The sequence below is a fragment of the Eubalaena glacialis genome, chromosome 5 (assembly GCF_028564815.1).
Source record: "Eubalaena glacialis isolate mEubGla1 chromosome 5, mEubGla1.1.hap2.+ XY, whole genome shotgun sequence".
Classification (NCBI taxonomy): Eukaryota; Metazoa; Chordata; class Mammalia; order Artiodactyla; family Balaenidae; genus Eubalaena; species Eubalaena glacialis.
In genome coordinates, this window is record NC_083720.1 from 122,261,831 (window position 1) to 122,285,074 (window position 23,244).

Consider the following 23,244-nt stretch of genomic DNA (forward strand, 5'->3'; position numbering starts at 1 on the left):
CGTGTTGAGTTTGACATTGAAATATCTCTTAACCAATGAAGTCAGCATGTGCTCTTAACTGCAACCCTGCTCTCCTGGCTTGCCTGATACTTCTAGGGCAGCAGAGACAGGGAAGCCCCTGATTTAGCAAAATCGCTTTGGCCAGTTTTCCTTTAACAGTAGGCACACCAACACCATCAATTTTAGTCTCCCGATGTGGTTGAGGCTTTGAAGCACTTGGATTTCCTCACTGGTGATTCAGACAAGCCTTTTGATGAATCCACCCCTTGTTCCTTTGGAAAATGACTCACACCTTTTCAGGAAATGTATCAAGCTCATCCTTAGTTATTATTTGTTAAAAAGCTTTGAAGATTGTTGAACAAGCATTGTTAGCCCATCAAGTAATATGAAACCTGAAATCACTAGAAGCTTTAAATGGAAAACACCTTCACCAGCCACGTGAAGAATGATAGTTTAAAAAGAGAAATAGACTCACAGACATAGAAAACAAACTTTTGATCACCAAAGGTGAAAGGATGGGAAAGGGATGAATTGGGGATTTGGGATGAACAGATATACACTACTATATATAAACTAGATAAACAACAAGGACCTACTATATAGCACAGGGAAATATACATATATATATATAAAACTGAATCACTTTGCTGTACACCTGAAACATTGTAAATCAACTACACTTCAATTAAAAAAGAATATAGTTTAGAAATAAGGGAGGGTGTTGTGTAGGAGGTTGCAGTGGAGGGGCTGTTTATTCCTCACACCCCTGGCTGCCCGGAGGAGAGATTTTCCCTACATTCCTACCCTCTCATCCCCCAGGCCCTACTCTCTACCCATCAGTGAAGCTGGAGAAACTGATCAGATTGATGAATCTGGGGAAAGAACTGGACGTGCAGAAACTGATCTCCCTTCCCCTTCTCTACTTAAGAGCCAGTGGTTTGCAGAAAGCACAGCCTCTGGTCTGATTCTCCATGCTCTAAGTGTACACAACCAGGCCTTCATGTGGGAGCGGACCAGGCCTCCATGGGGGTGGCCTCTGGCTGCAGTTGTTCCTTAGCCTAGCTGGATTGGTCAGGTTAATTCTGAGGTTCTCTATTTAAAAGCTATTCTTCAGCCTGGACTTCATCAATAATAAAGTGACATTTTAATCTGTATTTTCATCTGTATCCTTAGGCCTCATTTTCTATCTTCATTGAGGAACCGGTGTGGAAAAAGATGTTCTATGAGGAAGAGGTATTTATTTCTGAACCTACTCAAAATCAAACCAAGAGAACTCAAATGTTATTTTGTTTTTTTGGTGAATGTGTTTATTGGTAAACTTTAAATAAATTCCAAGGCAATTCATATCTATAATATATGCGAATCCATTCCTAGAATTGTCCTATTGGTATTTGTAAATCTTCCAGTAGGTGAGGTTTGGTAATATTTTACTGGGAAAACCATTCTTAAAGCAGTTACAAAATTAATGAATTGAACTAACCCATCAGGCAAGAGTCTTCCGTATAGTGGCCCATTCATCAAAAACCTTTGTATAAGATGTATTCCCCTGACTACTATTGTTAGATATATGAATTGAATAAAGGTTACGTTCAGAACGTGTGGGAAATGGCTGGTTCTTAGTTTTTGTTTTTTTTTTTTGGCTGCGTTGGGTCTTCGTTGCTGTGCATGGGCTTTCTCTAGTTGCTCTGAGCGGGGGCTACTCTTCATTGCGGTGCGTGGGCTTCTCATTGCGGTGGCTTCTCTTGTTGTGGAGCACGGGTTCTAGGCACGCGGGCTTCAGTAGTTGTGGCATGCAAGCTCAGTAGTTGTGGCTCGCAGGCTCTAGAGCACAGTTTCAAATGGTTGTGGCACACGGGCTTAGCTGCTCTGTGGCACAGGGATTGAACTTGTGTCCCCTGCGTTGGCAGGCAGACTTATAACCACTGCGCCACCAGGGAAGTCCCCAGTGCTATTTTTATGCTTAGATATAGGGTCAAAAAGAATGGGTGACTTTGACCATTCAAAATAAGTGAATCCTTAAAATAAGTTTGGCAGCTCGATATTCTCTTTCCTAATTAGTTTTACTTTTATATCTATTTCCAAGGCAATTTTTCTGGTTAGAAAGCAATGTTTGAAAGAAACACAGAGGTGAGAATTAAGGCAAATGTTAGAAACTTGAGAATGGCATTTATATATGTGCGTGTGTATCTATAAATATATATGTATCTCTCTCTCTATATATATATATCTACATCTATCTATCTATCTATCTATCTATCTATCTATCTATCTATCTATCTATCTATAATCAGTCTCTGATCAGGAAACTCCAATCTGTAAGGCCCCAGATGGTTTGTTTTTTTTTTTTAAGGAACTCCTTTATTTATTTATTTATTTATTTATTTTTGGCTGTGTTGGGTCTTCGTTTTTGTGCGAGGGCTCTCTCTAGTTGTGGCAAGCGGGGGCCACTCTTCATCGCGGTGCGCGGTGCGCGGGCCTCTCACTGTCGCGACCTCTCTTGTTGCGGCGCACAGGCTCCAGACGCGCAGGCTCAGCAGTTGTGGCTCATGGGCCTAGCCGCTCCGCGGCATGTGGGATCTTCCCAGACCAGGGTTGAACCCGTGTCCCCTGCATTGGCAGGCAGATTCTCAACCACTGCGCCACCAGGGAAGCCCCCCAGATGGTTTTAACAGTGGCAAAGATAACTTATTAACAGCCCTGTATTGCATATGCTCTTTAAGTACCAAAGAAAGAGAACAATGGCATAAACACTGTTCCTGCCTTTTAAGGAATTTATATCCTCAGACAGGGCCAAAAACCTTTAATAGAAAAGGTCACTCTGAAACATCCAAGTAGGCAAAAAGACTGGACACAGTGTCAGTTAGAAATTACCATAGGCCCTTAGTAATTGAGATAAAAACTAAGGGAACCTAAACTAATGCAAGGGTTTATTTTTCTCACGTAAAATCAAGTCCGGGGTAGATAGTTCAGGGATTGTTCAGAAGCTCCACACTATCATTAGCATTCCAGGCTTCTTGTATGTTTTTGTTGTATCTTTCTTAATGCTCATCCTCAAGGGCACCTCATGTTTATAAGATGGTTCCTGTAGCTCCAGCCATCACGTTCACATTCTAGGCAAGAAGAAGGATAAAGGAGGAGCAAAAGAGCTGCTCAAATTACTAAAAAACTTTTCTGGAAGTTCTGCTCATCAACTTCCTCTTATATGCCACTGTCTTATCCTATCTGTAAGGGAGGCTGGAAAGTGAACACTTGTATCTGCTTTAATAGTGGTAGAATGGGTATTGGGTATTAATATCCAGTATAGCAGTTTCTGTCCAGGGACTTGAGATGGTTTCATCAAATAATACTAAGTGAAAGGGGGAAAACATCTGTTGATAATAGGAAAACACAAATTTCAGAATCTTAAAGTTTCTCACCATCAAGGCAAAATAAATATCCTAGAGACCTGCAAGGTGATGTGAAGTTAAGAAGCACATGCGGCAGAATGCAAAGAGCAGAGAGGTTAAGGTTAAGACTTCTGACAAACCTCCTGCCCATGTTCATTATCAAAGAGCAGGTATGGTCAGAACCCATAATGAAGATGAAGACGCTCTCATTTTGGACAAAGAAGGAAAAGTTCTTTCTATTGATACTTAATGAGATTTCCTAAATATTTATGCTAATTTTGCAGATAAAACCTTCCAAGGTTTAAAGAAATAGCCATCTACCAGGTTTTAAACATATTTTGAGAAAGTACTCTCTTAAGGCAGATCAGCAAAAAACAATAAAGTTCCTGAACCCTATGACGTACATATGTGCTGAGACATTTTATGATAAAAAATAATAATAATTATAATAGCAAATACTCCTATAGCATGTACTATGTGCTCGCCTTTAAAAGCTTTATTTAGATTTACGTAGATATTTGCAGAAGCTTTCCACAGTACAGGAGAAGGAGACAACGACACGGGATTTCTGACAGCATCCTCCTGACTCCTACTGGTGGCATTCTGATCTGAAACCGACGGCACAACTTCTAAAAGCACAAGGCAGATTTGCCCTTAATGCAAGATAGACATAATCTTGGTTGACACGGAAGTACAGAGGATGCCAGTACTGGTTTCAATATCCATGAAGCTTTTGTTCTCATGAACCTTGGCAGCTTTTAAAAAAGCTTGCCTTCCCAACTAGTTCTCATGATGATCTCCAAGCTACTCAATGAAGGTTTGTTCAGTTGTGTCACCATTGACATCACCACGGCCAATCCATTCCTCATTACCAATAGACTAAAACAGAGAATTGTGTAATCGGTCCATTTTTATTAAATCCATATTCCACAGCCATGTTCAAAGACTCAACAAAGGAAGTGAGACTTAGTCGTTGTAAGATTTTCATTGGCAACATGGCTAAAAATCATCACTGAATTTTCTTTCCTTGGCAACACGGTATCTAACAGTGTGCTGATTGACCAAGGTGCATTAAATAAAATCCATAAGGCCAGGATGTCTTTCAGGAAGACTGGTGCACAGAATAAGAGACCATTCTGTCCAGCGTCACTCTCAAACACCAAAACTTTTTCCAAAGCAGTGTTCGTGCTAATCTTTCTTGCTGCTCCAAGACTTGGACCCGCTACAGAAATTGATTCAGGTTCTATTGTAATTCATCAAAATCACTTATGCCATTAGTTAACATTAACTAGCAGAGTGACTTAACAAAACGCTGTAATGTGGCCAATCTTGCAGCGTTGAAATGGAGATTTTTCCCTGGGTGAGACATATGTGGAAAAGAGATGACAGTGGAAACCACAGGGGCCATTGTCTGTACAGTAAACCACACTGACACAGTGCTTAGAAGCTGAGGAAACTAAAATATTTGGCAACAGAATTTCAAATTGGGGCAGCAGATAAACCAATAAGAGGGAATACAGCAGTTAGGAAAATTGTTACTGCAAAAGCTGTGAACCCTGTAAAACTAAATGAAAGAGCTGCTAGCTGTGGTAGCTTTTGCTGCTAATGGCTGCAGTTTCAAAACATAGGTCAGCCTTCAGGGGGGCCTCTCTTGAAGTAGCGATCTTTTAAACCAAATTCTGAGTAGATGGCAACTGTTCTATGTTCCAGATAGAAAATATATATTATGTGTGCATTCATGTATACATACATAGTTCATCTGCATTTGCTTGTGAATAGATCTGTCACTTCCAGGAGTCCAAACTCCCAATCCTAGTGTTCCTGACCTGCCATAACCTTGAATCAATCTACCTATTCAGCCTTATCTTTTATGAACTATTATTTTAATTTATGCGCTAATCTTTTGTGCATTATTCCTAGCAAGAATTTTTGATCCAGACAAACTAGTCTTCTTACTGTCTTCAATAGGCCCCTGTTCCCACCCCTGCCTGGGTAGAATGCCCTTCCTTCTTCTCTTCATTTCTTTAAGCTCCTCTCTAACCATCCTGAAGACTAACTCTCTAAAATAATTTCCCTACATTGACCATGTTCTGCTATGATCTCTAAGGGAAACCATCTGTCATCACCGTTCAGTGGACCCTAAATCATAAACTATCTTACATTTTCATTTAGCAGTGAGCATGTCTGTTTTTTTCCTTCCTCCAATAGATTGTAATCTTCACACGGATAGGGACTTACCCTCCTTTGTACTTTAGAGAACACCAAAGACAGAGCTACGCACGTTCTAGTCAGTTATCACTCTCGAAACCAAAGTTTTTTCCGCAGTGATATTTTTGCCAATCTTTTTGGCTGGTCCAGCACTTGGACTTACTACAGGAGCTGATTCAGGCTCATCTCTAGTGATGCATCTAAATCGCTTGTGCCATTAGTTAAAATGAAGTAGCAGGAGTGAATTTTTGTGCTTTTCATAGAACTTGGTGTTATTATCACAACTTTGTTCATAGTGCACCATGAGGATGGCAGAATGCATGTTATTATTTGCATTTTAAAGATGAAGAATATGAAGCCCTGAGATATGAAATGCCTTGTCTAAGAATAGACAAACTAGTGGCAAGCCTGGGGATAGGGCCTATATTTCCCATTCTCAACATTACTGAAGAAAATAATTTGACATAAAAATATAATAATCAGCAATATCGATCTGGATTTTCTATACTCAGATTTTGCTAGGAATCTACAAAGGAAACACTACCGGAGCCAGGATTTTATGGCAACTGCTGTACAATAACAAAATAGTTGGGTCTCCATTAATCACCAATTGTTCGATTGTTCAGTTTCCTACTCTTTTCGGTTTCTTTCCCCAGGTTGACAAATGAAACTCAGAGTTGGTGAGCTTTCCAAGTGAAGCTTCTTGCATAGTTGAGCTATCTGGTGGCATTTAATAGCATTAAAACTGCCACTGATGATTTTTTTTTTCTGTTCATTTCCACAATACAAACAATGTTATGAAAAGTAAACTGTCAGAGACATGCTTACAAGTTGAGTCTCTCAAATCTTGCCCCACTTCCCTTAATACATAGGCATGAGAAGTAAGTGGGCAGAGGATGGGGCAGCTGGCTGCCACAGAACCCGCTGGCTGACTCCTTAATGGTGCTTTGGACCATTATCTATTACCTCCGTGAAAGCCTTTGCTATTTGTCCTGTCAAAGCCTCATTTTTACCTTCATTTAATTGACTGAATGAAAAGCAAAGGCCTAGCAATGAGAATGACTATACTCACGTGCCCCCTCTCTCTTTGGGCATCCCTTCACTTTCACCCCTTATAACACAGCCAAGAGGTCCACTCAAGGCATCCACTGGGCTCATCGTCCACTTCTTGGGGGAGTCTCAGTGCTCTGAGCTATAACAGAAAACTAGGATGCTCTTAGGAGCGCCAGATTAAATAAAGGGCATCCTTTATTTAATCCTATGTACATTTGAATTTCAGACGAAGGAAAAAAAAAAAAAACAAATGATGTTTTAGTATAAGCATGTCCAATGCAATATTTGGGATATACTCACACACAAAATTATTCATTATTTATCAGACCAAATTTAGCTGGCCATCCTGTATTTTTATTTGCTAAATCTGGCAACCCTAGGTGCACTGTTTGAAATCAAGCATGCCCAGGTCTTTCACAGCTGTCCCAGATCCATGAGCCTTTTGCCCAGTGGGTCCCATTGCAGGGCACTCCCCTCTGTCCTGGATGCAGCTGCTCTGTCAAAGAATACATAGAAGCAGTCATAGGAGCTGCTTTGCCCTCTTTGTCTCTGAGCTCTGCTTCAATTGTTGCTGCATGTTGAAAGCAGAAGAATCGCCCATGTTTCAAGGTAGTGTCACAAAAGTAGAATTTCATATGCACTATTTGAATCATTACTAAAAAGAAATTAGATTTTACAGTGCTGTTTATGATAGTCATTGGTTTTAATACTATGTATTACTTAGTTTGCAAATAAATGAAGATTTCCCCCCAACTTAAAAGATATTTTAGCCAATCTCTCTAAAAAAAGAAACCTCACAAGAAAATAAGGAACTTTTAGTATTTAGCAACATCACCTGAGATTTTTTTTTAAAGACTGGGCTTGAATTCTAAGGAAATTACTGGAAATGCCATTGAAGATATCAACACCTTCAAGAAGTGATTCATGACCAGTTAGCTTCCAGGTTCATATCGGCACATTAAATCTGTGTGTTGATGAGAAGGGTCTAGAAGCTGCTAACTATGCTTACAATTTATAACCAAGATATATTACAGAGACGTGGGTGTAATATTGCATGCAGGTATTAGACGGCTTGGAATCGAATAATCACTTCTCAGAAAGGTTTGCTATCTTTTACCGAAAACAAAGCAAATCCCAGCTCTTTCACAGACACAGCACTATTTCTAAAATAGCTTTAGAGATGATTTAAAAATTAAGATACATCTTGCTCACCAAGTCTCATTGAACTAGTCTGACAAATAACTAAAGAAAACTGATCCTTTGTTAAATGGAATTCACTCCTTTAAGAAAAGTTTACTGAGTGTCAGCTATGCAACTGGCCCTGTTTAGGCACTAAGCATATAGCAATGAATGAAACAGATCAAAATTACCCTTTCATGGGGCTTACTGCTACTAAGAGACAGATGCTAACAAGAGAATGCTTTGGAAATGCACTTTTCTGTCTAACTTAATTATTTGATTAGCCATTTGTTAATCGGAAAATGCCACTTAGTTTAAGACCTTGCTAAAAACCTTTCTAAATTATACATATGCTCTGTACTTTCAACAAATATTTAGAGCCTTCACAGTGATACTATGTTAATCCTCCCAGTCAGGCTGGCCCTGCTCCAATAAGATGGAAATCTTGATGGTGATCACTCATCTCTCTCTTCCCTTGAAGGGCAAACCATGGAGCTTTACCACCTGCTTTTCCTTGGGTATGTTGTCTACTGATTTTTCCTTCATTCTCCATTATTCACGAAAGATTTTGGACCCTAGATTTTTATGCTGCTTTCCAAGCACAGTTGCACTATTTTGAGTGCTTTTAATAGTCACTTGAACTAATAAAACATCTAACAAACACACTAGCCTTCCAGTTCCTTGATATTCACAACTCCAAAGCCCATAGCTCACCTTAAGCAATCCTCTCCTCTTGGCATCTTGAGGAATGTTTTTGTGAAGAAACCTCTCCAACTCCGTACTCTCAATCTCCAACCTCCCCCCCCCCCCCCATCATCTTCCCTTGCTCACTGTCTGATTTCCTGCCTTGGAGCCTTAGGAGTGCCTTTTAGAATTACCAACTCATCTAGTCGTTCTCTCAACACGTCCATTGAGCATCTGCTGTGAGCAGAGCATCATGAAAGACACAGGTTGTGATAGTAAATATGAGAAACATGCTCAATGAACTTGTAATAAATAGAGTAAGAAAATAGTGGGTGAGTAATTACAAGCATGATGAACATTAGGGAATAGCGTGTAGGTGCAGGGGGAGCTTACCTAGCCAGGGGGCATAAGAAGATTTCTCTGAGAAGCTTGTCTCTGAGATGGTTTCTACATTTAAGTAGAAACAGAAGAATGAAGAGATGTTAGCCAGGCGAAGCATGAAGAAGGGTATTCCCACAGAGAGATCAGCATGTTTAAAAACTCTGAGGTCTGAGACAGTTGCACTTTTAAGGTATGCGAAAGAATTGATCATATCCCACTGAGTCTGGGGCGTGGCAGCAGTGCCAAAGAATAAAGGCTGATAGAGCACCAAAGGCAGGTGCCAAATCATGTGGGTTATTGGGTTAGCGCTTAAGGATTTTGAATAAGCAATAAGGAGTGTTTGCCCAAACTAGACCTCCTAGTCAATCATATAATTTACTCTGACCAGTATCTATGACATCTTTGAACCTCAAGCCTGGAGCAAGTGAAAAATCCACCTCCTGTAATCTTTTTCCTTGGTAGCTCTGTGCTATAGAGGGAAATTGCACAGCTATGATGATTGGCATCGTCGTAATCTCTGCCTTCCCAACCCATTTGGAATGTTTTGTGTCATGTATTGCTGTCTTCACTTCTCATTTTCAGCTCCCTTATTCTTCTTAATGAATAGCCCAAACCTTGTCCATCCTTTGTAATCATCTGCCCCCCAATCCCACCCCACACACAGATGGCTTTGTTTCCAATACAAGCTGGACCATTGAGAAGGAATGACTCAATGTCATACTCACGCCTACCTCAACACGACCCACAGCCTTGCTTCCACAATTATCTCCTTGCCTCCATTCATAGGCTGAGGGTCCTTTTCCCTACTTAGCACCTATTTCTCCACTTTTACTTATGACTATTTTTTTTGAGATTTTTTTTTTTCGATGTGGACCATTTTTAAAGTCTTTATTGAATTTGTTACTGTTTTTTTTCTTTAAATATATATTTTTTGGTTTTTTGGCCACAAGGCATGTAGGATCTTAACTCCCCAACCAGGGATCGAACCCGTACCCTCTGCATTGGAAGGCGAAGCCTTAACCACTGGATCGCCAGGGAAGTCCCACTTTTGACTATTTTCTCATAGCTTGCTCCTTTATTTATCCCTTCACTCTTCTGAACCTTTAGCTTGCCTACCACCCTGTCTTTTCTTTCTGTAGGGTGTAGGCAATTTCTTTGTATTTCACATCACACTGTCATGGAATAATCTGTTTATACAGCAGTCTTGCCTCATGGACCATATGCTCCTTGAGGGTGGGGACCACATGTTTCACCTTCTGTCCACAGACTTCACCTCTTTCTCAGGGCAGAACTTCCCTCCCTTCCCAGGCCTTTCTGAAACAGAACACAAGGTGACAAGTTTCTTCCTCATTCCATATATGTCTTTGAGGTTTTATATGTACTAATAAAACACAATACAAAGAGTATCTTGTATACAAAAGACTCTCCAGCAGGGAAGTTATGTTTAGGTAGTTAGGATAGTCTTGGAGCACTTTAGAGAAATGCCTAAACTCAAGGAGTCCCCTGGTGTTTTGTTACAGGCGGGAGGCTGGGCTGAGGAGCCTTTGGGAGGAAGGTGGAAATACTAGTGAGAAATGAGAAGGATGCTGGGATGCTTCCTACAGGACTTGGCTATGAGCCCAAAGGTCCTATATTCAAAAACTGAGTGTCCAGGGCCAAAACAGAGGCCAGAGAGAATCAGAAACCTGGTTGGAAGGTGTGGTGAGACTAAGAAGCCACAGGTCTCCGGTGATCGGAAGAAAGGAAGAGGAATGGGGAAGAAAGGCATGTTCCCCACTCCCAGGGGAGCCTCTCGTAACTGATAACACACAGAAGTCAAGGATTTTCTACCTTCAATGATCTGGCTTCAGTGGTATTTATTTGCTTATGTTCTGAGTCTGGAGTGTAGCAAAAATGTCTAGTTTTACTGAAAGGGAAGCCTCCAGTTGGGCTGGATGCCCATCTCCCGTGCTGTCAGAGTCCCCTGTGCCCGCCTCCATCTCAGCCCTCGCTGGGACTGCTGCAGAGCATTGTGGGAGGTTGAGCACAGCAGGAAGATCCCTGCTCTGGGGGCAAGTTCATCCGTCCAGTGGCGTATCCTTTGCTAATTAATTCAAAGCCACCACGTAAGCTAGCAACAGCCCTGGACTCAGCACAACATACGACCTCACAAGACTATGAGGCTCACAAAGGCAGGGTCATGTCTTATCATCTTTCTGCCTCTAGCACATAATAATAATAGCTAACACTTGTTGAGGTTCCATTAATATCTCCAAGTTATACGTAAGAACAGAGTCACTGACAAATCAAGAATCTTGCCCAAGGTTATATACCTGGTGTTCAACTAGGATTCAAAGCTCTATTGCATTTTCAAATACCATGCATAGTACCAGGCATCTAGTAGGTTCTCCATATAAACATAAATCATATGTAGACCAAAAACAGTTGAATGTAGGCAATTTCATATGGTTCAACTTGATAAGTGTTTGGTGGTGGTTGTTCCAGTTATGAAAGATATTAATGTTCATTAATGTTATGCTTTAGAGTAGGGAAGAAATGGATGATGATTTTGTAGTAAATTTGGATTTTTCACATAGTCTGTAATTAGTGTTACAGGAGCTGCTTTTTTCATGACAGAGTTTAGCCACATTGAGGCGAGCAGGTAAACTTTGGGGAGAAGACAAAGGAAAAATGGAAGGAGACAGTCTGGGCAGAGAGTAGAACCCGAGACAAGAATAGAGAGAAGGGTAGTGGTTCCCGAATCCTGTCTTGAGAAATGTGGTCAGTGTTAGGTTAGAGGTGGGTGACTTGTTTTTAAAACGGTATTGTTTATGAACTAAAGCCATCCACTTCAATGCCACTATTTAACTGCCGTGACTCAAACGTCCAGCTTCTCAATGTTTTACCTCCCAACCTATAGGGAGAAAAATTTCCAATCTGTGTGTATCCAAATGGTACAGTTTATCCACAAGACCCTCCATAGGCACACGCACACACAAAGCTTTAGCGACACACACACACAATTAATTCTGGCAGAGGTTAACTACATGAGACTAAGTTGCCAATTACACAGCATAAGAGCTAATCTCCCAAGTGATTGATGTCTATTAATAATGAAAGGCGTCTGTTTCCAAATTTTTTAAAAATTCATCTGTTTTTATTTCTTCTGGACTATTTTCTTTGGAGTTGTTTACCTTCTCCTGCAATGCAGAGGGCCCCACAGATACAGATGCAGGCCACTTTGTCTACGTTGTGTGATTAGAGGGACATGGCCCTGTTTCCAGGAGGAGTTGGGTGGGTCACAGATAAGCAGCTAGACAGCAGGCAACAGTTGGCCTAATTCTTCCAGGCACTCTTGACTCGGGAAGAAGGCTTCAGAACATCTGCTCAAGAAATGTTTTATTTCTCAATGATGTGGAAAATACGTGCATGAAAAATGAGAAATAAAAGTCATTCCAGAAGGATGAGTGAACGTTTGTGAGTGAAGGGTTTTGTGGACAATGCTTTTGGTTCACCGAGGGAGGAGATTTTTATAATCTAGTTAAAGCTATATGTAATCTGGCAAATGAAGATTTCAATTACCAACATTTTAATGAGCTGTAGGTTATCACTAGGGGGATTCACCGCAGCCCTCTTGCTGTGATTTCTAGGACTCGCAGACTGTTGACAGCTAGAATTGCTTCACCATGACCCTACAACTCACATATTAGGTCACAAATGATGTGTGACCTTGCCCTCCTCCCTGGTGGGCATGAGTCACAAAATCACCATGTAATGTGTCCCATGTAGACAGACTGGCTGCCCTTTCCTGAGCAGTGAGAGGTCTATTGAAGACCAAAGCTTTGTAGAGTTTTTAGGCAGTTTTGTGTGGTTTCTCATTTAAAAATTACCTGCATTCTCCTGATTTTAGGCAAAGGTTAAATATTGTCTATTACTTTAAGAATTTCATTCTCTTAAGTAACAAATGAAAACTTACAAACAAGTCTCAAGATCACGAACTGAAAATTTGTCAGACACCAAGGAAGCCGTTCTTGGAGACACAAGTGACTGAACCCTCATTTAGCTTCAAATTCCTTCAGGATCCCAAATGCTACCTGCCCCAGAGTCTTCCAGAAGTCATTAGAATCTACCTTGAGTATACTTCCCTTTTGGCCATACTTGAGTGAGAGGTAATAGTTTTCGGGGGATAAAAGGGGTCACAATTTCGGTTGCCTGTTAGACTTGGGCAGAGCTGTTTAAAGTTCAGCGCACTCTTTAAAAATGCAAGTAAAAGAAACCCCAAAGCCGCCGCCCCCTCCTCCCCCTCCTCCTCGCCATCCTCCCCCTCCTCCCCCGCAGAGACCGCTTAACATAATGAGCTGAGGTTTGTTGATGCGATGGGAGTCGCCTGCTAATAGTTGTGTTTAAAATTCCTGCTTCTTATCTTATTTACTGATTGATGGGAACGTGACTTCGCAGACCTTCCTCCCCAACCATCGGACCATCCTTCTCCCGGGCGGAGTGAATCACTGGACCCAGGGAACATTGCACAACACGTTCGCTTCCTCGTTAAAATCCCCACTGGCCACAAACCCGCCGGATGCGCAGCCCCCCGGGGAGCGTCTGCATTGTGTCTTATCAGAACCACCTGAAGAGCCCGGCCACACAGGGCGGCCTTCCTTCATTTCAAATCCACGGGGGGGTGGGAGGGTGGTACTTGTCAGCCCACTCCAGCATATGACAAAAGGCATGCCTGTGTCTTTATTTTTCTACCACTTTTCTTCTTAAATCAGGCTCCCCGGTTGGAACAAAATAAACAAATAAACAACAAAGAGATCACGTTAAAAAAAAAATCCAATGATTTCCTACGGCCAATGTTTTTTTCTTGTTTTTCTTTTTCGGTTCTTTTTTTTTTTTTTCTTTTCTCCTCCCCCTGTGGATTCTGAAAAGAAATAAGCGGCTGTAGGCATGGCCTGTGGCTCTCTGGTCGTGCTCCTTGGGTGGTCTGAGCCGACTTTATGATTTATTCAGCTAATGGGAAGGGAGCATGACCCCCAGTGGCCACAGAAAGAGAGCTGCATGTGGGTTTAATGCTTTCACCACAAAAATGTCTGCTATGACTAAGCTCTGTGGCTGAAGTCACTGTCTGAATGGTGCTAAAAAGGAACTTAGGCATTAAGTGTGCACTATTTACTATAGATCGGCTCTTGGGATTAGGCCAAGGGGTTCTTACTCAGTTTCAAAGAATAGCATGGAAGCTGCTAGGAAAATTAGAGCTGTGCAATTTATTTTTACCAGTCTCCCTGGTGAGTTACCCGGTGAAGGATTTACCTCATATGCTTTTTTTTTTTTTTTCCTCCCCTCTGTTACTAAAGAGTCATTTAAAACATGCCAGTTGGTGCATTTTAGAGAGTTATAGTGGAGGTATCCCTATTTTTTTATTGTTGATCACAGCTGTGAATCACTAGGTGATTGTTCTTTAATGTTAATTTGAAACTATAAAAGAATGCCTAATATTGAAAGAAAGAGAGAGAGCGAGAGAGAGAGAGAGAGAGAGAGAAAGAGAGAGAGAGAGAGAGAGAGAGCGCAAGGCCGTGGAGAAAGTTCCCTTTGCCACACGCTGCCTGGCTAGAGAGGCCTCTTTGATCCAGGGAGGGTGCCCCTCCCTGACAGCAATGTTATTGGTGCAAAGAAATGAGCACATCTTGCTCCACGTTGATTCTTTTGCCGGAGAGAAGGGGATGGATGGAGTGGAGAGGGGGGAGACCTGTTTGTAATTGTGACTAAGATGGATGGTATTTACAGTCAGTCAGTATAATACCTGCTGTGAAAATTCCAGCACGTTTGCTTCTGCTGGACCCACAAATGTGCAGCGTTGAGAAGTGAATCCCTCTGATGTTTGTAGCTTGGGTTTCTGGGTCCAAAATGCAGAGAGCCTTTTCGAAATGTGCCTTGATTGTAATTTGGACTTCAAGGTCCAGGGAACACCAGGGCCGGTCCAAGTCACTGGCTTTCAAACCTCACACGTGTGAAAGTCCCACATGACTTAGCTGCCTGGCGATTGCAGCTTAAACCAATTGAAAATGACTAGACTTTTCTCTCGTGCCAGCCGGAGTTCATTACTACAGGAGTATGGACCCCTCCGCCCCCAACTCCCCACCCCCGATATGCTTAGGGACTCCGGTTTCTGCTCCACGTTTTCCCCTGTAAAAGCATTTCCCTTGTATCCCTGCATATCAATGTCATTTCGTGTAATAAAGGTTAGCAACTGAGACCTCAGGGCTGATCTCATTCCCCATTCGTTTCAGTCTAATTATATGTTCCATAGGCCTTTGTGATCCTAAACACATATTCAGCCAGGCAGGCCTTCATTTTCCCCATCCGTGAAATGGAAAGAATACTCAGGGCTGCATCAGCCTGGCTGGCTGTTGGGCCCCTAGAGATTAACAAGGTTATCAAAAGAGAGTACTTGACCTTTCATTTTTCCCAGGCCTGAGAAGATAGTCAGGGTCAGGAAAACCACTTTCCTAAGGCATTCTGTTCTCCCTGAAGGTAAATTAAAAAAATAAGTAAATCCCAGCATCCCATCTTTCCACTTTGTCTTGTTTCCTATCTCCTTTTCTTCATTTTACAGATCCTAAGGAGCAGAACTCCTTCCTCCAAAGGGTGATTAGTATAACGATAAGACACCTACTGAGAATACAGAAATACTTCATTTAAACTAAACCTAAATAACAAGGTCCTACTGCATAGCACAAGGAGCTATATTCAATAGCCTGTGATAAACCATAATGGAAAAGACTGTACAAAAGAATGTATATATATGTATAACTGAATCACTTTGCTGTACAGCAGAAATTAACACAACATTGTAAATCAACTATACTTCAATTAAAAAACAAAAACAAAACCTAAATGCAATGTGATATCCGGGCTTAGATCCCAGAACAGAAAGAAGACATTAGTGGAAAAACTGGCAAAATCTCAATAAAGTCTGTCACAGAGTTAATAGTATTGTACCAATGTTAATTTCTTGTTTGGGATGCATGTACCATGGTTATGTAAGGTGTTCATTTTAGCGGGAGCTGGGTGAAGCGTCTGCAGAAACTCTCCGTACAATCTCTGCATCTCTTCCGTAAGCCTAATATTATCTCAAAATAAAACATATTTTTAAAAACCCACAACAAACTATTATTGTCTGATTTATTTTAGGCCCTGATTGATAACCCCTATCTCTTCCCCACACCCACCCACTCCCCATACCCCAGGCCATTTTTGGTAGCTGTATAGAAAGCTTATTTGCGTAATAGAGTTTAGAGGGCTGCTAATGCATCCCAACTCTTAACGTCTTATTATTCTCGCAGAACTCTCATTAGTTGCCTGCACATGTTAGTTACATGTTACACATACCGTACTAAGCAATTAGGGCTTCTTCTGTGTTCTATAAGGACCTTGCTCAATGTGAGAGAAAAAGAAAGCTGGTTATAAATAAAAGCACCAAAATAAAAATGGCGATACCATTCAACGCGTTAAATGTGACATTATTTCTGCAATACAAGGCAGTTGTTTTTACTGCATTCATCCACGAGCTCTGATGAGGCCTTCTTGCCAGATGTCACACCTCTGGGACTCAGCACAACACCAGGCACAGTCGTGCTCAATAAATATTTTCAGGATGAATGAAGCTCTGCACACATTTCACATGAGCAAAAGAGCCACAGCCGTCACATCGAGGACAGACTATTGATGACAGAGGTTCAGTGTGCACTGAGTATTGTACTGTTTTTCTTTCTGAGTGTCTTTCCAGCCCAGACCATAAAGGCAGGATGAGTAACGAACGCCCCGGAGATTCCCCCCTGAAATATAACTGCCTTTCAGGCCTTTTTGAAGCACAAGGTCGTTTTTGGCATTGCACGTTCATCCTTGGGTAGAGAGAGGTGAGGGAGAGGGAGAGAAATGTGAGAAGAATTGCAAGGGAATGAGGAGAATACGGACCAAAGGAATCTTCTGCTCTGGAGTGGGTTTCCCACCCTAACCTCCGAGTGAATCGAGCAGGGCAGATAGATCCGTCTCCGTCTGCCTGTTTCTGGCACACAGGTGTTTCAGCTTTATTCAGCCAGGAAGCAGCTTTTCCCCCCTCGTTTTTCCAGGGGAGGGAGTTTTGGGGAGGTGGGAACACCCACGATTGTTTCTCAGAATAAGAGAGAGGCAGGGGTTGGGGGAGGGATCCCAGCCCACCCACCGCTTATAGATTCGCTGGCTTTCCTGCGGGTCAGCCTTCTTCTGCAAGGTGTAAATCAGAGGGCAGATGCATGATCTGGGAAGTTTTCCAGATGCATGTCGCACAAAGGCCCATGTGTTCTCAAGGTGCGGAAATCACATGCCATCGGAGCAGGTCTGGGACACCAGACCTGTGTTGGGACATGTCATCCTGTCTTCAGGTCCTCCACTTAGCGGAGAATGATATTGCAGACGCGGTGCAGGAGCTCGGAAGCCCAGGGAGTGGACCGTTAAGAAAAGCCGCCTTGTGTCCCACCCCACCACCCCCCCCCCCCCCCCGCGGCGGAGGCTGCAGACGGGCCTAATGGGCTGCTCCACGGACGTCAGTGCCAGACACTGCCTGCCAGATGTGCTGGCGAGGGCGGGACCCACGAAAGTCAAGGGGGAAGCAGCTCCAAACAGGCCAGCACAGCACCCGGGAGTCTCTGTGGTTCGGCTCCCCCGCCGTGAACTTGGCGACAGCACCAAATCGACAGAAAATGTTCAGTTTCTTGCTCCTTCCGTCTGTAATTGACCCTGACTCTGTAGGACCTAAGCAGTTAAGCTGCTTGGGCATGTATATATTTTTCACTCCCTCTCCCATTTTGAAAGTGAATTTTCCAGGCGGAATCTGAGAGTAAATTGTTTTCTGGAAAGTAAATCATATGCTAGGAGGTTACGTTAACTTCCAGATCATTTGGGTGACATTTGGTTATTTCCTGCCCCTGTCTGGAATTAATATTGCATCCAGAAATCTCTGAAGGAAGGGCTTATTCATAGGGAACAAACACTTCCAGTTGTGTTAACGTCTCTCTTTTTCGGATCCTTTCATTTTCCTTTGAATAGAATTCTTTTCCTTCGTTTGTTTGGAGTGACAGCTATGTCTTGTCATCTCCATCAGACTTTCTATGCTCTGAATCTATTTTCTCTTAGCAATTGCTCTTCTAGAGCTTGTTTCGATGTTTTACCCTTACTTATCCTTACTACATGGGGTAAACATGTTTTTTTTGTGACTGCTGGGAATGTGGAAACTTACCTTTTTGCTCAGTTGTCATCATTATTCTTAGGCTGGTATCCTGGTACAACTACTTCTTTTAATAACATAGCTCTGTTCCCTTTTGTTCCCCTTAAGTTAATGACTCCATTTCTCTGGCATTTGTAACAAGCCACCTCAATTCCTTTTCGGAAGCTGTTAGCATATAAAATACAATTAATTAGTGAGATAGGGAATGCAGAGTAAAGACTAACAGGGCAGGAAATAGGTTTGGGATTCTACAGAGGATATTGCACTTAGCCCCAAAGGCTCCAGAAATAACCCATAATAGGATTGTGAATTATGGAAATTCCATTCTCTGGAATCCATTTGAGGTCATAATTCAACTGGAAATTATCTTGGTTTTTCTGGCTTATTTTCCCACCCTATTTGCAATCCTGTTTTCTAGTCTCCCTCAAAACCACTAAATAAATTCCAGACATATAACTCTATTAAGAAAAATAAATTTCTTATCCACCTGTTAACTGGACTCCAGTGCTTGGGAGGTTGAGACCTGAATATACTTTACCTCACTCTGCTTTGTAAGCCCAGCATTAAAGGGGAGAGGAGTAATGGATTAAACTGGAAATGATTTTTTGTACTTGAAAAAATTTTAACCTAATAATCTTTAAATATTTTTTATCTTTTTCTACAAAAAAAACCCACATTCTTTTCTAAGCAAAATGAACTGTACTACCTGCACCAAAATCAGAAACTTGCTTTAAAGTTATAGCATTAATAATGGTGTTTTCATCTTTCCCAAAGTAGAAGATAGCATGATACAGTGAACACTTTATTCAAAACCACAGTCAAATGAAAGGTATTAACACTTGGACAGGTAGGTAGAGGCTGAAGATGAAATAGTTTTTCAGTGCGATGATCTTTATGATAGTCAAAAAAACAGTGAGAAGCAAAATTTTAAAAACCATTTTTAATATTTATAATTTATGGACAAGTCCAGTCATATTTTAGTCTATAATTCAGCAAAGGAATAAATATAAATAACTTTTGCATTTACTTAATAGACACCAATATTCTTTGGGTTTATAGTGTACAGATTCCTTTTTCATATATAATTGTTTGCAGGTCCAGCTGCATTCTTATCACCACCCGTAACATCATTTCCAACATGAAGAGTCATGACCTGCACATTTAGGCATTTGTGAATGTAATTTTGCAATATCAGTGATTTGGAAGTGATTCACGAGGTGCCTGACGTGTAGCGATCTCTAATTTTGCTAAAGAGTGTATTTCGGGGAGGCTTTGGAGTTAGAGCCGAAGTCAAGTCTTGGCTCTGTTACCAGTGACGAGTGACCTTGAATTAGTTATTGAACCTTTCTGGACCCCATCTTGGGGTCATAATAACACCTACCTCATAAGGTTATCATGATGATTGAGTTTAATGAAATACAAGCTAAAATGCCCATGCTTGGTGTTTGGTGAGCAGTTGAAAAAATGTGAAAAACTTATAATGAATGAATCACAAAACCTGTGAGGTTTGTGTCAGCTCAGATAGGTCACTCAGTTTTGTAAGCGAGCAAGTATCATGGCTCAAGTCAGTATATGTAACGCGAATATAGATTTATAATTGTATTGTTTTCTACTCCACATACAGATTAACTTTCAGGAGTGAATAAGAACTTATTTTCTTTATTAAAAAAAAAAAAAAAGGGCCAGAAGAGAAAACCAAGAGGTTGTCCTATAGATGGATGCTGAGAAAACATGGAGATGCTTGGGGAAGTGACAGGTCTCAGCCGGCAGGTAGAAGTGTAAGATGCATCACAGCAGAATGTCGATCCATTCGTGAACTGGAGGCATGATGCAAATATATCCACCTTATGCCCCATTTTTGAATAAAAAGTAACTCGTAAAATTATTTCAGTAACTTCTCCAACCAAGACAAAAGCTATCAGGGTGAGATAAAACTTGCGTGTCGGTGAAAAGAGTCATTAATTTGCGGTCTGAGGCTCAACACAAGAAATTCCTGTCACCTTCAGCAGGAATACAATTTAGGAGAACATATGAAGCCCATGGAATGTTGTAAATGCCCGAATTTGGGAATTTTTACCACCTTAGTTATATCTACCATGAAAGCCATCAGATACGTGAGTATGCAAGGGTCTGTTATCATTTTAAGCACTTGTATTGGCAGCTATTTATCACGTTACTGGATATCAAAGAATTGCATATATGATAAAAGAGTCAGTGCAACTTCTAAGGGGTGAATATTCAACCGAGTGACTTTTCCTTTGCAATACAGGCTGTCACTTCTTTCTCCATTCTTCATAAAGCCTCACATCCCTTTCCCAACCCAATCCTTACCTCTATCCCATGTCCACACAGACATGAAGATGGTGACGGCAAAAGGAATGATATGGGCAACAAAGGGAACAGCTGAAATCACAGGATGCTAGGGCTGGCAGGAACCTGAGAAATTATTAGTCTGACCTCCTCGTTTGGCATATCAGAAAGTCTTGGTTCTGAGAGGCAAAGTGACTTTAGAAGCCACGACATTTAATGTGATATCTGACATTAGAACACAGGATTCTTCTTTTTTTTTTCTTTTTTTACTTTAAAAAAAACTTAAATGAAATTTTATTGGAGTATAGTTGATTTACAATGTTGTGTTACCTTCAGGTGTAGAGCAAAGTGACTCAGTTATACCTATACATATATCCATTCTTTTTCAGATTCTTTTCTCATATAGGTTATCACAGAATATTGAGTAGAGTAGGACTCAGGATTCGTGGTTCCATTACCTCCTATCTTCAGCTGATACCCAACTGGCCCCAGTTCCACCTCTACTGGACCTGTCACCCTTCTCTTGTTCTGACCTGGTTGTATTTTTCCATTGCATAACTCGAACACAACCAAACAAAGCAAGTGAGAAATTGGACAGTTTATTTAACCTCACACATTGACCAAATTAGTGAAGATGTCACCAACTCGAATGCTTTCTTATCCTTAGTTCGTTGAGGAAAATAACATTTGTTTTGAACTTGTTCTGGACTGGGTAATTTTTATTTATATATTTGAATTCTGTACCACTTGGCATGTTTTGAGTAATCAAGATATCAATTTAAATGTGAGCATTAATTTGGAATATAATGACTGGTGACAGAAAATTGAGGGCAATAAAATTTGATACATGACAGTTTTCAATTCTTTGGAGAGGGTGTTAGCCTTCTTGCATAGCCTATGCTTCAAGTCTTCCAACAGCCCTTAGAACTAAATTGCTACAGTAGTACACACACTTCTGAAAGACTTCCACAAATTATTGGGAATCGTGTTGATGTGGAGTGATTTATAGTTATGTCCTCATTTGTTGTCTTATAAGCTTTCTGGTATAATACTGTCATTAGTCATGGCTGGAAGGTTTATTATTTCTTTGGATTCCTCCTCTTGCCATTAACCAATATTTGTCACTCTTCCATGTGACAGGTCTCTCTCAGACATGACTTTCAGACTTCTGCATCATTTTACCCTGTGTCTTGTCTTTATTATCTTGTTAAGCTCTCCCAAAGGAAGTTTTCCCAGTCATAGATGAAGATTTCATTCTTCTGATTTTTCTTTCCTTTTTTCCCGATGATGTCTCATGTCATGTTGACACCGTGACATCAACAGGTGGCAATTTTTTATTTGAAAACCATCAGTATGCCGTGGGAGTCCCTCCAAAGATATTTTTAGCTTCTTTCTATTTTTTTCTTAAGAACCTTTTTCTTCTTTACTAACCTGAACCACTGTTTGGGAGATTGAAAAGCATAGTATTACTAATAAAATGAGTGAGGATTTATTGAGTGTTTACCATGTGCTATCCACTCTGCTCAACACTCCAACTGAATCCTTACAACGTAAGAGATAGAGAGGTTCTATGTTAGTCGATTTATAGATGAAAAGCATCTAGGCTCCAATAAGTCACATAGCTCAGGGTCCTCTAACATTAGTAAGTGGCAGAGCAGGACTGGAAGCCAAGTATACCTGACTTCATCATTAGGGCTCTGAACCATCATAATATACGCTTCCCTGCTGACTCGCCTTAGCTCTGCTGCGAGGTTTCACACTTAAGTTAGAATCTCGGTAGTTACTTTAGGGCAAGTGTTATTGATGACAGTCGTGTTCTACAGTGGCTAATCTTTACAAACGATGCAAAAGGAATCTGAACCTCAGAGGTTTCTTTTTTTAATTTTTATTTTATATTGGAGTATAGTTGATTTACAATGTTGTGTTGTTTGCAGGTGTACAGCAAAGTGATTCAGTTATACGTATACACATATCTATTCTTTATCAGATTCTTTTTGCATCTAGGTTATTACAGAGTATTGTGTAGAGTTTCCTGTGCTAGACAGTAGGTCCTTGTTGATTATTCTATATATAGTAGTGTGTATATGTTAATCCCAACCTCTTAATTTATCCCTCTCTCTCTCTTTCCCCTTTGGTAACCGTAAGTTTGTTTCCTGTGTCTGTGAGTCTGTTTCTGTTCATTTGTATCATTTTTTTAGATTCCCCATACAAATGATATCATATGACATTTGTCTTTCTCTGACTGACTTACCTTTGCAAACAATACTAAAGGAATCTGAACTTCAGAAGTTTTTGAAAATCCTACATTTCAAGTAGCCTCTGACTAATTCAATACTTACTTTTGCATACATTATATGAATGGATAAATAAATTATATATATGCATTTCCTTGTTCTTTAGTAAAATTTATAGAAACCTCCTGTGTTCTATGACTCCATCCTCACACACATTGCAAACTCACTTTTAAACAAAAGGCATCTTTTAAAGCAAATAACTCAAAGTAATGAATCCCAACATTTTCCTTACCATTTCACAGCATTTATTCTTAAGAACCCCTCATGCCAAAGGCGTCTGTTCTACCAAATTTGAGTTGTTAAAGGACAAGGCATTAGTTTCATCTGTTTAAGGAGTTGGACAACTATGAATCAGAATCAATGCTTTGCATGATTGAGAGCTACCAAGTTTGGTATGAGTGCTTTTAGAGCCTAGAGACTTATTAATGAACTAAATGATGAAACAGAACATTTAAATTTAATGACTGCCTACAGTGTAATTCAACATTTTCCCCCAAGTCTGTATGGA